General features: G+C 29.4%; 1 protein-coding gene across 1 annotated transcript in view; it reads left to right on the plus strand.

The window, feature by feature from the left end:
• LOC142317381 (uncharacterized) overlaps positions 1-19452 on the plus strand; it is a 142834-nt gene that overhangs the window by 604 nt on the left and 122778 nt on the right. The gene's annotated exons all lie outside the window — the stretch shown is intronic.

The raw sequence follows: 19452 nt of genomic DNA on the forward strand, positions 1-19452 counted from the left end.
ATTATATGTCAGTGAAAATTATTTAAGTAGTACAGTTTAAAGCCGCAATCAATCTTTTCTTGAAATATATTTCATGATAATTTCTCTGTACTAGTATTTTGGAATTATTATTCTTGATAGTGTATATAATTGTTGTACAAGAACCTTTGGTAGTTGTAAATTGTGAAAGTATAAGATTTCAGTACAGATTTTAATTGACAGTTTATAAAATAATTTAAAAGCAACAAATGGGACCACTTCTATATTTTGTAAAATAATACTCTTGATATAGGAAAGAAATCATTCCTATAAATATTAAATAAATTTTTCAGGATTTTGAATAATTAAGTCATTTGCCTTCATCATCAGTTTCCAAAAATCTATCATACAGGTAATGTGTGGTGTGAGTAGAACTAATTCTTTTGCATTTTTTAGAAAATGTTTGTGTTCTCCATTAAATCTGTTTTTAAGGCTTCTAATTTTCTACAAAAAAAAAAATGGAATGCTGGGGTGGTGATAGCTAAAGTAGTATAGGCAGTCTTTTAGAGAAAGTTGCTTTTCCAGGTCCTTCTATTTTTGATTTTTATAACACCATCTTTCTTAACTGGTAGTCCTTTTTTCAATAACTAATTTTATTTGATGGTTTTTTTTTACAAACTCATCCAGATTGTATAATTTTCTTTTTCTGCAAAAATTCAATAGCATTTTATTAGTATTAATGTTCTTAATGAAATTTCATATAACAGTCGATCTTCGATTAGTCTTCTACATTTTTTATTTCTTGAAATAAATAAAACATTCATTTAAAAAAAAAATTGGTTATTTTTTTATTTTCAGTGATAAATATAATATAATTATTAAAAATGTTATTTTGTTATTGTTACTTAAATATAAAAATGCATTTACAAAGACTGTCTTTTTTCTAATGTCCAAGTTCTTTAATTGTCTGCCTGGTACAAAAAAAAATTCCTATTTGTATGTTTTTTTGTCTTCCGTCATTTGACTGGTTTGATGCAGCTCTCCAAGATCCCTATCTAGTGCTAGTCGTTTCATTTCAGTATACACTCCACATCCTACATCCCTAACAATTTGTTTTACATATTCCAAACGTTGCCTGCCTACACAATTTTTTCCTTCTACCTGTCCTTCCAATTTTAAAGCGACTATTCCAGGATGCCTTAGTATGTGGCCTTATAAGTCTGTCACTTCTTTTAACTATATTTTTCCAAATGCTTCTTTCTTCATCTATTTGCCGCAATACCTCTTCATTTGTCACTTTATCCACCCGTCTGATTTTTAACATTCTCCTATAGCATCACATTTCAAAAGCTTCTAATCTTTTCTTCTCAGATGCTCCGATCGTCCAAGTTTCACTTCCATATAAAGTGATGCTCCAAACATATACTTTCAAAAATTTTTTCCTGACGTTTAAATTAATTTTTGATGTAAACAAATTATATTTCTTACTGAAGGCTCGTTTCGCTTGTGCTATTCGCCATTTTATATCGCTCCTGCCTCGTCCATCTTTAGTAATTCTACTTCCCAAATAACAAAATTATTCTACCTCCATAATCTTTTCTCCTCTTATTTTCACATTCAGTGATCCATCTTTGTTATTTCTACTACATTTCATTACTTTTGTTTTGTTCTTATTTATTTTCACGCGATAGTTCTTGCGTAGGACTTCATTGTTTCTTCTAAATCCTTTTTACTCTCGGCTAGAGTTACTATATCATCAGCAAATCGTAGCATCTTTATCTTTTCACCTTGTACTGTTACTCCGAATCTAAATTGTTCTTTAACATCATTAACTGCTAGTTCCATGTAAAGATTAAAAAGTAACGGGGATAGGGAACATCCTTGTCGGACTCCCTTTCTTATTACGGCTTCTTTCTTATGTTCTTCGATTATTACTGTTGCTGTTTGGTTCCTGTACATGTTAGCAATTGTTCTTCTATCTCTGTATTTGAACCCTAATCTTTTCAAAATGCTGAACATTTTATTCCAGTCTATGTTATCGAATGTCTTGTCTAGGTCTATAAATACCAAGAATGTTGGTTTGTTTTTCTTTAATCTTCCTTATATTATTAATATGAGGCCTAAAATTGCTTCCCTTGTCCCACTACTTTTCCTGAAACTAAATCCAACTTCTCCTAACACTTCTTTCACTCTCCTCTGAAGTCTTTATAGAATTCTAGTTAAGATTTTTGATGTACGACTAGTTAAATTAATTGTTCTGTATTCTTCACATTTATCTGCCCCTGCTTTCTTTTGTATCATGATTATAATACTTTTTTGAAGTCTGACAGAACTTCCCCTTTTTCATAAATATACACACCAGTTTGTATAATCTTCTTTCTTTCTTTTTCTTGTTTAGCCTACGGTAACTACCGTTTAGATAATTCTTCAGAGGATGATATGTATGAGTGTAAATGAAGTGTAAGTCTTGTACATTCTCAGTTCGGCCATTCCTGAGATGTGTGGTTAATTGAAACCCAACCACCAAAGAACACAGGTATCCACGATCTAGTATTCAAATCCGTGTAAAAATAACTGGCTTTACTAGGACTTGAACGGTATAACTCTCGACTTCCAAATCAGCGGATTTGGGAAGACGCGTTAACCACTAGACCAACCCGGTGGGTTAGTTTATATAAACTATCAATCGCTTCCTCACCTGCACTGTTATTGTGTCTATTGCAGAATCCTTTCTGCCATTCAAATCTTTGGCAGAATAATAGTTTAAAATTATAACCAAATATTGGAATAATAGGTTACAAAATTTAGTTAATAGTTTATTTGTAATAGGTTTTAAAATTAAGTAGGGTTTTGTGAACAGCGGACAACCTTACTTTTTTATACTGTGCCGTCAAAATGAGCTCTACTACAAAAACTGAACTGTAATAAACTACAAATTAAAATTAAATGACTTTCTGTAATTCCCATTATAACTATTGCTGAGAGGACGTGTTCAAACATATCATTGTTTGAACATGAAGCTCTCATACTGAATATTATGCAAGCAGACCAAATTACAAAAAGCACGTACACATCAAGTTAGAACCTCTGAAATTTCTCATATTTGTACACTAAGGTAAATCCACCAATAGTTGACACCTACAACAAAAAAATACAATAACAAGAGAAACAAAGGTGTTAGATGATTAATATTTGTCTGTCTGTGTAGTGTAGCTCTGTAATGGTGTGTATGTGAACTACTGTACCACCATCTTTAGCAGCAGTCTCACCACAATCGTCTGATGATAACAGTGCATTTAGTACTTTGTTTTAGACTCAAAAGTGTACATACAGTTTTTTAAAATAACCAAAAAATTTAAAAAAATGTCTGTTGGGCGTCGTGTCAACTACTAAAACTTTACATTACATAATATTGAGTAGTTGACACGGGGTTGTCAACTTGTGGGTAATAATATAATTTGATAGTTCTGCTTTATTTGAGTGTTATTTAACTCAAACGGAGATAGGGAACAACCCTTTCTTATTACGGCTTTTTTCTTATGTTCTTCGATTATTACTGTTGCTGTTTGGTTCCTGTACATGTTAGCAATTGTTCTTCTATCTCTGTATTTGAACCCTAATTTTTTTAAAATGATGAACATTTTATTCCAGTCTACGTTATCGAATGCCTTTTCTAGGTCTATAAACGCCAAGTATGTTGGTTTGTTTTTCTTTAATCTTCCTTCTACTATTAATCTGAGGCCTAAAATTGTATCCTATTTGTATTAATTTAAATTTAACTTAAAGGATAGGATTTCCTCTTTCACAGTTAACGAGGTGGAAGCGACTATTAGTTTAAAAGAAACTGTTTTCAATTTTAAATTTAATTGAGATTTTAATTCCTTACCAGCTTTGACAAAATAATTCGTCTTTATAGAAATTACTCCAAGTGAAATTTCTTCATGTTATTTAATGTTTTCTTTTATCATTTTCATAATTTTACTATTATTTTTTGTGTAATTTTCAGTTATATTTTTTCCAAGTGTTTGTGTGTGTGTGTGTGGATGAGACCATGCAAATAAAAAATGAGGTGTTTCCTCTAACATAATTAGGTGGGCATAGGTGTGATAAATTGATTAAATATCACTGCATGCTAAATTGAGTGCATTATATATATATTTTTTTATATAATGAATTGTATCACTTCTTTCGTTTTTATATACGTATTATATATTTATGTTGCAGTTGGAAATAAATAATTGCTTTGTGTTACTGTGAAGCATTTTTTTATAACTATGAAAATAGAGTAGTAATACTAACTGCTTGTTATTTGTTAAGTATTATTGTATTAAATTTTATGCAATTAAGACATGTCATACCAGAATATTTCAGTTTAATTATTTGGCTTGTCAGCTTATATGAGTCTTTAGGCTAAAAGTGTACTTATGTATTAACGCCACTGCAGCTACAGCTTTATTTAAAAACAAAGTAGTCAATCGGATTTCGGTGTAAAATGGGACAATATAGAGTTTAACATAGATTTAAAACAGGCGCATCCCTTGTTACTAATTACTAAAAATCAATAAAGTTAATAAAATAAACGACAGCAATTTAGACTGTCACGCTTCGGTCACTGTAAATCAGCTAGTGCCTGTCCACCATTTAAAGTGCTTGGAGCTTGTATCTGGCTGGTAGTAAGCCATTATCTCAGGAAAAACTTCCTACAGCGGCGTTATAGGAATCAGTATAACCCAGATTAATTAAAAAACTCTAACGATGACGGGTTGAACTACACAACCTCATCTAGGAACTCCCACACAGTCTGACAATGCGGCTCTCGCCACACTGACTCGCCGTCAGTGTAAAGAGATTTCAGAAAGAACATTACACCCACCTTGCGATACTAAATGTAGGTTATCTTGCAGTGATAAAATTTCACAATTCCATAGACAGGAGTTATTACAGTCTTATTTAAGGTTAGGTGATGTTAATCGTCAAAGGGATTACATATATCAAAACGAATGACAATAATTGAGCCAAAATATAGATATGCCAGAAACGAAAGTGCTAGATCGTTAAATTATGCATATTCCTTCATAGTTGAAGATAAATATATTAGAGTGAGTAAATTATTTTTCATGAATGCTCTTAATATAAGTAATAAAGTTATTCAGACAACCGTAAAGAAAACCAAGCCAGATGGTCTTTCTTTTTCCTGTTTAGCCTCCGGTAACTACCGTTTAGACAATTCTTCAGAGGATGAATTGAGGATGATATGTATGAGTGTAAATGAAGTGTAGTTTTGTACATTCTCAGTTCGACCGTTCCTGAGATGTGTGGTTAATTGAAACCGAACTACCAAAGAACACCGGTATACACGATCTAGTATTCAAATACATGTAAAAATAACTGGCTTTACTAGGACTTGAACGCTGTAACTCTCGACTTCCAAATCAGCTGATTTGGAAAGACGCGTTAACCACTAGACCAACCCGGTAGGTTAGTTTATATAATCTATCAATCGCTTCTCACCTGCACTGCACAGTTATTCTGTCTATTCCAGAAGCTTTTCTGCCATTCAAATCTTTGGCAGAATAATAGTTTAGAATTATAACCAAATATTGGAATAATAGGTTACAAAATTTAGTTAATAGTTTATTTGTAATAGATTTTAAAATTAAGTAGGCTTTTGTGAACAGCGGACAACCTTGCTTATTTTATACTGTGCCGTCAAAATGAACTCTACTACAAAAACTGAACTGTAGTAAACTAAAAATTAAAATTAAATGCTAGATGAAATTTTGATTATAATAGACTGCAGATTGTTTAGAGTGTTCCTTAAATAATCTTCTGTACAAGTTATACAATAAGTAGGTCTCAAGGATGGACACCAGACATCATTGACTGATGATTGAAAAGGCATTTACTCTATTTCCATAAGTATTATTTTTTTACTTCTTTGGTACTTTTCAACTAATAGATGACATTTTTTTTTTTGTCTTCAGTCATTTGACTGGTTTGATGCAGCTCTCCAAGATTCCCTATCTAGTGCTAGTCGTTTCATTTGAGTATATCCTCTACATCCTACATCCCTAACAATTTGTTTTACATATTCCAAACGTGGACTGCCTACACAATTTTTTCCTTCTACCTGTCCTTCCAATATCAAAGCGACTATTCCAGGATGCCTTAGTATGTGGCCTATAAGTCTGTCTCTTCTTTTAACTATATTTTTCCAAATGCTTCTTTCTTCATCTATTTACCGCAATACCTCTTCATTTGTCACTTTATCCACCCATCTGATTTTTAACATTCTCCTATAGCACCGCATTTCAAAAGCTTCTAATCTTTTCTTCTCAGATACTCCGATCGTCCAAGTTTCACTTCCATATAAATCGACACTCCAAATATATACTTTCAAAAATCTTTTGCTGACATTTCAATTAATTTTTGATGTAAACAAATTATATTTCTTACTGAAGGCTCGTTTCGCTTGTGCTATTCGCCATTTTATATCGCTCCTGCTTCGTCCATCTTTAGTAATTCTACTTGCCAAATAACAAAATTCTTCTACCTCCATAATCTTTTTTCCTCCTATTTTCACATTCAGTGGACCATCTTTGTTATTTCTACTACATTTCATTACTTTTGTTTTGTTCTTGTTTATTTTCATGCGATAGTTCTTGCGAAGGACTTCTGTTCTTTAATTGATACTGTTGCCGTTTGGTTCCTGTACATGTTAACAATTGTTCTTCTATCTCTGTATTTGAACCCTAATTTTTTTAAAATGCTGAGCATTTTATTCCAGTCTACGTTATCGAATGCCTTTTCTAGGTCTATAAACGCCAAGTATGTCGGTTTGTTTTTCTTTAATCTTCCTTCTACTATTAATCTGAGGCCTAAAATTGCTTCCCTTGTCCCTATACTTTTCCTGAAACCAAATTGGTCTCTCCTAACACTTCCACACTCCTCTCAATTCTTCTGTATAGAATTCTAGTTAAGATTTTTGATGCAGGACTAGTTAAACTAACTGTATTCTTCATATTTATCTGCCCCTGCTTTCTTTGGTATCATGATTATAACACTTTTTTTGAAGTCTGACGGAACTTCCCCTTTTTCATAAATATTACATACCAGTTTGTATAATCTATCAATCGCTTCCTCAGCTGTACTGCGCAGTAATTCTACAGGTATTCCGTCTATTCCAGGAGCCTTTCTGCCATTCAAATCTTTTAATGGTCTCTTAAATTAGATCTCAGTATTGTTTCTCCCATTTCATCCTCTTCTTCCTCTATAACACCATTTTCAAATTCATTTCCTCCGTATAACTCTCCGATATATTCCACCCATCTATCGACTTTACCTTTCTTATTATATATTGGTGTACTATCTTTGTTTAACACATTATTATTAATATAAGTTATAAATTAAAAAAAATCACTTGGTAGTGTATTTCATAGATACACAGAACCAAGTTGCAATAACCAAAAAAATTTTATAAATGATAAATGAAAATTGCAATTTTGTTATGTAAATCATAAATAAACACAAGCTAGCTACAATCAATTATTATTCATCATTCAATGAAAAATATTTATATATAAGAAATGAAAATATAATTTTTTAGTGTATTTAATAAATACAAAAAAAAAAAAAAATTGCTGCAAAATATTATTCATAATTATTTGAAAAATGTTTATTAACTATAAATCAAAATTCCCATTTTGTAGTCTATTTTAATAGATACACAGCCTAGCTGCAAAGTATTATTCATCAACAAATGAAACAAAGGTATAAATATTAAATCAAATTTCCCAATTAGAAGCGTATATGATAGATACACACAAACTCAAAGAAAAGGGGAAATTTAAAAAATTAAATAACGTTGATGAAAAATTTTTTTTAGAAAATAAATTCTCATATTTATAAAGAGAGAGGTTATATTTTAGAAACTTATGATGTAATATGATAATTAGATGATAGAGATGAGTATGAATTAAATGTTAACTTAGGCAATAAAACTTTAACGGGTTGTAATTTTTCACTTCGATTAATTAGTCTTCGGTTCTTAGCAAAACAGACAGGAAAACTAACATAATATAGCACACCCTGAAACCATACAACAACAAAAAATCACCACTGTTACTCACAATGCATTGTGATCAGGAAGTTTACAACTTAGACAGTAGGTAGCAGAACGTGTCTGTCAATTTAATTTGCAACAAGCTTTGTGACCTACTGAAACCTTATTTTCTTTGTTTTCGTGAGAAATTGTCAATTGCTGGTACTCTTACCTTAATTTAGTTTAAACACTGACTATATTAACTTAAATCTGTATTGAAGATTTACATTTCTATGTACTGTAACTTATAAAAAATCTTTTGCTCTATTTAACAAAGTTCTGTAAAAATTTCATTCCTCATTTAAGTTCTACAAATACCATATTTAGTTGTGTGAATTATAAGATTATTGCAACAGCTTAACTAATTTTTTTTTTTTTAATTTCTTTTTAAAATATTTTTTATGAATACAAACTTCGGTGGTTTTTAGTACTCTAATTACTGTGGATTTTTTTTTTTTATTCAGTCGTAACAATTAGTTCATTAGTGGACTTGATAATTATTCAACGCCATAAATTGGTGTTATACTTTTGTCTTTGTTTTAATTTAGAAATGTAAATAATTATAAAAATACAGACTTAAAATTTCAAAGCAAGATTAGATATTATTTTGGTTGCCCTCTATTTATATTGCTTCCATTTATTTTTTGGGGGGGCCGAAAATTGCCCTAGGATTTTGGAAAGAATATTTAAATAGTTTTTCTAATAGTTCTTGCGAAGGACTTCATCTATGCCGTTCATTGTTTCTTCTAAATCCGTTTTACTCTCAGCTAGAATTACTATATCGTCAGCAAATCGTAGCATCTTTATCTTTTCACCTTGTCCTGTTACTCCGAATCTAAATTGTTCTTTAACATCATCAAAACTGCTAGTTCCATGTAAAGATTAAAAAGTAACGGAGATAGGGAACATCCTTGTCGGACTCCCTTTCTTATTACGGCTTCTTTCTTATGTTCTTTAATTGTTACTGTTGCCGTTTGGTTCCTGTACATGTTAGCAATTGTTCTTCTATCTCTGTATTTGAACCCTAATTTTTTTTAAATGCTGAGCATTTTATTCCAGTCTACGTTATCGAATGCCTTTTTTTGTTCTATAAACGCCAAGTATGTCGGTTTGTTTTTCTTTAATCTTCCTTCTACTATTAATCTGAGGCCTAAAATTGCTTCCCTTGTCCCTATACTTTTCCTAAAAAACAAAATTGGTGTTCTCCTAACACTTCCACACTCCTCTCAATTCTTCTGTATAGAATTCTAGTTAAGATTTTTGATGCAGGACTAGTTAAACTAACTGTATTCTTCATATTTATCTGCCCCTGCTTTCTTTGGTATCATGATTATAACACTTTTTTTGAAGTCTGACGGAACTTCCCCTTTTTCATAAATATTACATACCAGTTTGTATAATCTATCAATCGCTTCCTCAGCTGTACTGCGCAGTAATTCTACAGGTATTCCGTCTATTCCAGGAGCCTTTCTGCCATTCAAATCTTTTAATGGTCTCTTAAATTAGATCTCAGTATTGTTTCTCCCATTTCATCCTCTTCTTTCTCTATAACACCATTTTCAAATTCATTTCCTCCGTATAACTCTCCGATATATTCCACCCATCTATCGACTTTACCTTTCTTATTATATATTGGTGTACTATCTTTGTTTAACACATTATTATTAATATAAGTTATAAATTAAAAAAAATCACTTGGTAGTGTATTTCATAGATACACGGAACCAAGTTGCAATATCCAAAAAATTTTTATACATGTAAATGAAAATTGCAATTTTGTTATGTAAATCATAAATAAACACAAGCTAGCTACAATCAATTATTCATCATTCAATGAAAAATATTTATATATAAGAAATTAAAATATAATTTTTTAGTGTATTTAATAAATACAAAAAAAAAAAAAAAAATTGCTGCAAAATATTATTCATAATTATTTGAAAAATGTTTATTAACTATAAATCAAAATTCCCATTTTGTAGTCTATTTTAATAGATACACAGCCTAGCTGCAAAGTATTATTCATCAACAAATGAAACAAAGGTATAAATATTAAATCAAATTTCCCAATTAGAAGCGTATATGATAGATACACACAAACTCAAAGAAAAGGGGAAATTTAAAAAATTAAATAACGTTGATGAAAAATTTTTTTTAGAAAATAAATTCTCATATTTATAAAGAGAGGTTATATTTTAGAAACTTATGATGTAATAATTTTATGAAACTTAGATGATAGAGATGAGTATGAATTAAATGTTAACTTAGGCAATAAAACTTTAACGGGTTGTAATTTTTCACTTCGATTAATTAGTCTTCGGTTCTTAGCAAAACAGACAAGAAAACTAACATAATATAGCACACCCTGAAACTATACAACAACAAAAAATCACCACTGTTACTCACAATGCATTGTGATCAGGAAGTTTACAACTTAGACAGTAGGTAGCAGAACGCGTCTGCCAATTTAATTTGCAACAAGCTTTGTGACCTACTGAAACCTTATTTTCTTTGTTTTCGTGAGAAATTGTCAATTGCTGGTACTCTTACCTTAATTTAGTTTAAACACTGACTATATTAACTTAAATCTGTATTGAAGATTTACATTTCTATGTACTGTAACTTATAAAAAACGTTTTGCTTTTGTTTAACAAAGTTCTGTAAAAATTTGATTCTATCTAATTGATAAATGAGTAGTCAAATTTATTCGTTTAAATTAATTTGAATAATTTTTGTATTTGTCAAATGTCAATGGTTTTTTAAACATTTTTTAATGCTGTTATATATGCCTAGTTTACCTACATCTTTTTACAATTCCAGATTCCAAAGTATACTCTAATTCATTCGTTACATAAGTTTTGTAATCTTATAGAGTTGAATTGTAGGAACATTTATTTATGAATAACCAAAATTTCTGTTTTACTTTATATTAAATGTAGAATTAATTCCAATTTTTGGCTTAATTTGAAAGGTATGGGTTAACCTAACCTATCTTCAATATACGTACAATTTACTACATTTTAACTTTTTTCTGCAAAATATAAAGTAGTAAAACTAAATTTAATTTACATAAAATTCTACATTTTTATTTAAAGTTCATAAATAATTTGGTTTTAAGCTTTACATATCTACGTACTGTAACTTATAAAAAATCTTTTGCTCTATTTAACAAAGTTCTGTAAAAATTTCATTCCTCATTTAAGTTCTACAAATACCATATTTAGTTGTGTGAATTATAAGATTATTGCAACAGCTTAACTAATTTTTTTTTTTTAATTTCTTTTTAAAATATTTTTTATGAATACAAACTTCGGTGGTTTTTAGTACTCTAATTACTGTGGATTTTTTTTTTTATTCAGTCATAACAATTAGTTCATTAGTGGACTTGATAATTTTTCAACGCCATAAATTGGTGTTATACTTTTGTCTTTGTTTTAATTTAGAAATGTAAATAATTATAAAAAATACAGACTTAAAATTTCAAAGCAAGATTAGATATTATTTTGGTTGCCCTCTATTTATATTGCTTCCATTTATTTTTTGGGGGGGCCGAAAATTGCCCTAGGATTTTGGAAAGAATATTTAAATAGTTTTTCGATTATTTTATGTTTAAATTAATAAAAAATTGTTGTAATCTGTCTTCAAAATGGTAAAAATCATAATTCATGATAGTTAAATTCAAAATTTATGATACTTTTTTTTAATAATGTCTGAATTTCTTTTTAAGTTTGATCAGCATAAATTTATTGCACTGTATGCAATAAATTTAATCATTTTTTTGGTTTATTAATGGAGTGATACAATTGCTAATTTTTTACATATTAACTCCAAAAAAAAAAGCTGTTATGATAGATCTATGGAAGTTATTTATAAAAATGAATCTTGTTCTTCGACTCGTGTAATTGAAATAATGAATTTAAAAAAACATTTTTACCTACAAAATTAATTTTTCCAATATATTAAGAAAAATATTTTTTTAACATAATTAGCAAATGAACCATAACCTAACCTAACAGTCACAGTGTACTGTGTTAAGATGGCCTCTATTTAATCTGAAAGGATCCATTCTAATCAAAAAACGGGGTTCTCGATTCAATTATTGTATATATTTGTAACTTTTAGCAAATTTTTTTTGATCATATCCTATTTAATGGCAAACACGTTGGTCTGTTTGTTAACTTCTTGCAGATCTGCGCTTTTATTAAAAATTGTATGATAATTTGCAATGGAAAGGTTAGGTATGTTGTTATGATGAATTTCAAAAGCAGTATCAATTATCAGGCTTTTTTAAGCGCATTTATTATGAAATATACTACTCTTAACTGGTAAAAAAAAATGAGTATTGCTTTGATGTTTCTTCTTTGACTTTTTTTTTTGTCTTCAGTCATTTGACTGGTTTGATGCAGCTCTCCAAGATTCCCTATCTAGTGCTAGTCGTTTCATTTCAGTATACCCACTACATCCTACATCCCTAACAATTTGTTTCACATATTCCAAACGTTGCCTGCCTACACAATTTTTTCCTTCTACCTGTCCTTCCAATACTAAAGCGACTATATACCAGGATGCCTTAGTATGTGGCCTTATAAGTCTGTCTCTTCTTTTAACTATATTTTTCCAAATGCTTCTTTCTTCATCTATTTGCCGCAATACCTCTTCATTTGTCACTTTTCCACCCGTCTGATTTTTAACATTCTCCTATAGCACCGCATTTCAAAAGCTTCTAATCTTTTCTTCTCAGATACTCCGATCGTCCAAGTTTCACTTCCATATAAAGCAACACTCCAAATATATACTTTCAAAAATCTTTTGCTGACATTTCAATTAATTTTTGATGTAAACAAATTATATTTCTTACTGAATGCTCGTTTCGCTTGTGCTATTCGCCATTTTATATCGCTCCTGCTTCGTCTATCTTTAGTAATTCTACTTCCCAAATAACAAAATTCTTCTACCTCCATAATCTTTTTTCCTCCTATTTTCACATTCAGTGGACCATCTTTGTTATTTCTACTACATTTCATTACTTTTGTTTTGTTCTTGTTTATTTTCATGCGATAGTTCTTGCGAAGGACTTCATCTATGCCGATCATTGTTTCTTCTAAATCCGTTTTACTCTCAGCTAGAATTACTATATCGTCAGCAAATCGTAGCATCTTTATCTTTTCACCTTGTACTGTTACTCCGAATCGAAATTGTTCTTTAACATCATTAACTGCTAGTTCCATGTAAAGATTAAAAAGTAACGGAGATAGGGAACATCCTTGTCGGACTCCCTTTCTTATTACGGCTTCTTTCTTATGTTCTTTAATTGTTACTGTTGCCGTTTGGTTCCTGTACATGTTAGCAATTGTTCTTCTATCTCTGTATTTGAACCCTAATTTTTTTAAAATGCTTAGCATTTTATTCCAGTCTACGTTATCGAATGCCTTTTTTTGTTCTATAAACGCCAAGTATGTCGGTTTGTTTTTCTTTAATCTTCCTTCTACTATTAATCTGAGGCCTAAAATTGCTTCCCTTGTCCCCATACTTTTCCTAAAAAACAAAATTGGTGTTCTCCTAACACTTCCACACTCCTCTCAATTCTTCTGTATAGAATTCTAGTTAAGATTTTTGATGCAGGACTAGTTAAACTAACTGTATTCTTCATATTTATCTGCCCCTGCTTTCTTTGGTATCATGATTATAACACTTTTTTTGAAGTCTGACGGAACTTCCCCTTTTTCATAAATATTACATACCAGTTTGTATAATCTATCAATCGCTTCCTCAGCTGTACTGCGCAGTAATTCTACAGGTATTCCGTCTATTCCAGGAGCCTTTCTGCCATTCAAATCTTTTAATGGTCTCTTAAATTAGATCTCAGTATTGTTTCTCCCATTTCATCCTCTTCTTCCTCTATAACACCATTTTTAAATTCATTTCCTCCGTATAACTCTCCGATATATTCCACCCATCTATCGACTTTACCTTTCTTATTATATATTGGTGTACTATCTTTGTTTAACACATTATTATTAATATAAGTTATAAATTAAAAAAATCACTTGGTAGTGTATTTCATAGATACACAGAACCAAGTTGCAATAACCAAAAAAATTTTATAAATGATAAATGAAAATTGCAATTTTGTTAAGTAAATCATAAATAAACACAAGCTAGCTACAATCAATTATTATTCATCATTCAATGAAAAATATTTATATATAAGAAATTAAAATATAATTTTTTAGTGTATTTAATAAATACAAAAAAAAAAAAAATTGCTGCAAAATATTATTCATAATTATTTGAAAAATGTTTATTAACTATAAATCAAAATTCCCATTTTGTAGTCTATTTTAATAGATACACAGCCTAGCTGCAAAGTATTATTCATCAACAAATGAAACAAAGGTATAAATATTAAATCAAATTTCCCAATTAGAAGCGTATATGATAGATACACACAAACTCAAAGAAAAGGGGAAATTTAAAAAATTAAATAACGTTGATGAAAAATTTTTTTTAGAAAATAAATTCTCATATTTATAAAGAGAGGTTATATTTTAGAAACATATGATGTAATATGATAATTAGATGATAGAGATGAGTATGAATTAAATGTTAACTTAGGCAATAAAACTTTAACGGGTTGTAATTTTTCACTTCGATTAATTAGTCTTCGGTTCTTAGCAAAACAGACAGGAAAACTAACATAATATAGCACACCCTGAAACCATACAACAACAAAAAATCACCACTGTTACTCACAATGCATTGTGATCAGGAAGTTTACAACTTAGACAGTAGGTAGCAGAACGTGTCTGTCAATTTAATTTGCAACAAGCTTTGTGACCTACTGAAACCTTATTTTCTTTGTTTTCGTGAGAAATTGTCAATTGCTGGTACTCTTACCTTAATTTAGTTTAAACACTGACTATATTAACTTAAATCTGTATTGAAGATTTACATTTCTATGTACTGTAACTTATAAAAAACGTTTTGCTTCTGTTTAACAAAGTTCTGTAAAAATTTGATTCTATCTAATTGATAAATGAGTAGTCAAATTTATTCGTTTAAATTAATTTGAATAATTTTTGTATTTGTCAAATGTCAATGGTTTTTTTAAACATTTTTTAATGCTGTAAGATATGCCTAGTTGACCTACATCATTTTAGAATTTCTTGATTACAAATTAAATTCAAATTCATTCGTTACATAAGTTTTGTAATCTTATAGGGTTGAATTGTAGGAACTTTAATTTATGAATAACCAAAATTTCTGTTTTACTTTATATCAAATGTAGAATTAATTCCAATTTTATACCTAATTTGAAAGCAACAGGATACTTCATTATGTTGTATTAACTTAAATCTGTATTGAAGATTTACATTTCTATGTACTGTAACTTATAAAAAACGTTTTGCTTCTGTTTAACAAAGTTCTGTAAAAATTTGATTCTATCTAATTGATAAATGAGTAGTCATAATTATTCGTTTAAATTAATTTGAATAATTTTTGTATTTGTCAAATGTCAATGGTTTTTTTAAACATTTTTTAATGCTGTAAGATATGCCTAGTTGACCTACATCATTTTAGAATTTCTTGATTACAAATTAAATTCAAATTCATTCGTTACATAAGTTTTGTAATCTTATAGGGTTGAATTGTAGGAACTTTAATTTATGAATAACCAAAATTTCTGTTTTACTTTATATCAAATGTAGAATTAATTCCAATTTTATACCTAATATGAAAGCAACAGGATACTTCATTATGTTGTATTAACTTAAATTTGTATTGAAACTTTACATATCTATATACTGCAACTTATAAAAAACGTTTTGCTTCTCTTTAACAAAGTTCTGTAAAAATTTGATTCTATCTAATTGATAAATGAGTAGTCAAATTTATTCGTTTAAATTAATTTGAATAATTTTTGTATTTGTCAAATGTCAATGGTTTTTTAAACATTTTTTAATGCTGTAATATATGCCTAGTTTACCTACATCTTTTTACAATTCCAGATTCCAAAGTATACTCTAATTCATTCGTTACATAAGTTTTGTAATCTTATAGAGTTGAATTGTAGGAACATTTATTTATGAATAACCAAAATTTCTGTTTTACTTTATATTAAATGTAGAATTAATTCCAATTTTAGGCTTAATTTGAAAGGTATGGGTTAACCTAACCTATCTTCAATATACGTACAATTTACTACATTTTAACTTTTTTCTGCAAAATATAAAGTAGTAAAACTAAATTTAATTTACATAAAATTCTACATTTTTATTTAAAGTTCATAAATAATTTGGTTTTAAGCTTTACATATCTACGTACTGTAACTTATAAAAAATCTTTTGCTCTATTTAACAAAGTTCTGTAAAAATTTCATTCCTCATTTAAGTTCTACAAATACCATATTTAGTTGTGTTAATTATAAGATTATTGCAACAGCTTAACTAATTTTTTTTTTTTAATTTCTTTTTAAAATATTTTTTATGAATACAAACTTCGGTGGTTTTTAGTACTCTAATTACTGTGGATTTTTTTTTTTATTCAGTCATAACAATTAGTTCATTAGTGGACTTGATAATTTTTCAACGCCATAAATTGGTGTTATACTTTTGTCTTTGTTTTAATTTAGAAATGTAAATAATTATAAAAAATACAGACTTAAAATTTCAAAGCAAGATTAGATATTATTTTGGTTGCCCTCTATTTATATTGCTTCCATTTATTTTTTGGGGGGGCCGAAAATTGCCCTAGGATTTTGGAAAGAATATTTAAATAGTTTTTCGATTATTTTATGTTTAAATTAATAAAAAATTGTTGTAATCTGTCTTCAAAATGGTAAAAATCATAATTCATGATAGTTAAATTCAAAATTTATGATACTTTTTTTTAATAATGTCTGAATTTCTTTTTAAGTTTGATCAGCATAAATTTATTGCACTGTATGCAATAAATTTAATCATTTTTTTGGTTTATTAATGGAGTGATACAATTGCTAATTTTTTACATATTAACTCCAAAAAAAAAAGCTGTTATGATAGATCTATGGAAGTTATTTATAAAAATGAATCTTGTTCTTCGACTCGTGTAATTGAAATAATGAATTTAAAAAAAACATTTTTACCTACAAAATTAATTTTTCCAATATATTAAGAAAAATATTTTTTTAACATAATTAGCAAATGAACCATAACCTAACCTAACAGTCACAGTGTACTGTGTTAAGATGGCCTCTATTTAATCTGAAAGGATCCATTCTAATCAAAAAACGGGGTTCTCGATTCAATTATTGTATATATTTGTAACTTTTAGCAAATTTTTTTTGATCATATCCTATTTAATGGCAAACACGTTGGTCTGTTTGTTAACTTCTTGCAGATCTGCGCTTTTATTAAAAATTGTATGATAATTTGCAATGGAAAGGTTAGGTATGTTGTTATGATGAATTTCAAAAGCAGTATCAATTATCAGGCTTTTTTAAGCGCATTTATTATGAAATATACTACTCTTAACTGGTAAAAAAAAATGAGTATTGCTTTGATGTTTCTTCTTTGACTTTTTTTTTTGTCTTCAGTCATTTGACTGGTTTGATGCAGCTCTCCAAGATTCCCTATCTAGTGCTAGTCGTTTCATTTCAGTATACCCACTACATCCTACATCCCTAACAATTTGTTTCACATATTCCAAACGTTGCCTGCCTACACAATTTTTTCCTTCTACCTGTCCTTCCAATACTAAAGCGACTATATACCAGGATGCCTTAGTATGTGGCCTTATAAGTCTGTCTCTTCTTTTAACTATATTTTTCCAAATGCTTCTTTCTTCATCTATTTGCCGCAATACCTCTTCATTTGTCACTTTTCCACCCGTCTGATTTTTAACATTCTCCTATAGCACCGCATTTCAAAAGCTTCTAATCTTTTCTTCTCAGATACTCCGATCGTCCAAGTTTCACTTCCATATAAAGCAACACTCCAAATATATACTTTCAAAAATCTTTTGCTGACATTTCAATTAATTTTTGATGTAAACAAATTATATTTCTTACTGAAGGCTCGTTTCGCTTGTGCTATTCGCCATTTTATATCGCTCCTGCTTCGTCTATCTTTAGTAATTCTACTTCCCAAATAACAAAATTCTTCTACCTCCATAATCTTTTTTCCTCCTATTTTCACATTCAGTGGACCATCTTTGTTATTTCTACTACATTTCATTACTTTTGTTTTGTTCTTGTTTATTTTCATGCGATAGTTCTTGCGAAGGACTTCATCTATGCCGATCATTGTTTCTTCTAAATCCGTTTTACTCTCAGCTAGAATTACTATATCGTCAGCAAATCGTAGCATCTTTATCTTTTCACCTTGTACTGTTACTCCGAATCGAAATTGTTCTTTAACATCATTAACTGCTAGTTCCATGTAAAGATTAAAAAGTAACGGAGATAGGGAACATCCTTGTCGGACTCCCTTTCTTATTACGGCTTCTTTCTTATGTTCTTTAATTGTTACTGTTGCCGTTTGGTTCCTGTACATGTTAGCAATTGTTCTTCTATCTCTGTATTTGAACCCTAATTTTTTTAAAATGCTTAGCATTTTATTCCAGTCTACGTTATCGAATGCCTTTTTTTGTTCTATAAACGCCAAGTATGTCGGTTTGTTTTTCTTTAATCTTCCTTCTACTATTAATCTGAGGCCTAAAATTGCTTCCCTTGTCCCCATACTTTTCCTAAAAAACAAAATTGGTGTTCTCCTAACACTTCCACACTCCTCTCAATTCTTCTGTATAGAATTCTAGTTAAGATTTTTGATGCAGGACTAGTTAAACTAACTGTATTCTTCATATTTATCTGCCCCTGCTTTCTTTGGTATCATGATTATAACACTTTTTTTGAAGTCTGACGGAACTTCCCCTTTTTCATAAATATTACATACCAGTTTGTATAATCTATCAATCGCTTCCTCAGCTGTACTGCGCAGTAATTCTACAGGTATTCCGTCTATTCCAGGAGCCTTTCTGCCATTCAAATCTTTTAATGGTCTCTTAAATTAGATCTCAGTATTGTTTCTCCCATTTCATCCTCTTCTTCCTCTATAACACCATTTTTAAATTCATTTCCTCCGTATAACTCTCCGATATATTCCACCCATCTATCGACTTTACCTTTCTTATTATATATTGGTGTACTATCTTTGTTTAACACATTATTATTAATATAAGTTATAAATTAAAAAAATCACTTGGTAGTGTATTTCATAGATACACAGAACCAAGTTGCAATAACCAAAAAAATTTTATAAATGATAAATGAAAATTGCAATTTTGTTAAGTAAATCATAAATAAACACAAGCTAGCTACAATCAATTATTATTCATCATTCAATGAAAAATATTTA

Source organism: Lycorma delicatula, chromosome 1 (assembly GCF_047948215.1).
Source record: "Lycorma delicatula isolate Av1 chromosome 1, ASM4794821v1, whole genome shotgun sequence".
Taxonomy (NCBI): domain Eukaryota; kingdom Metazoa; phylum Arthropoda; class Insecta; order Hemiptera; family Fulgoridae; genus Lycorma; species Lycorma delicatula.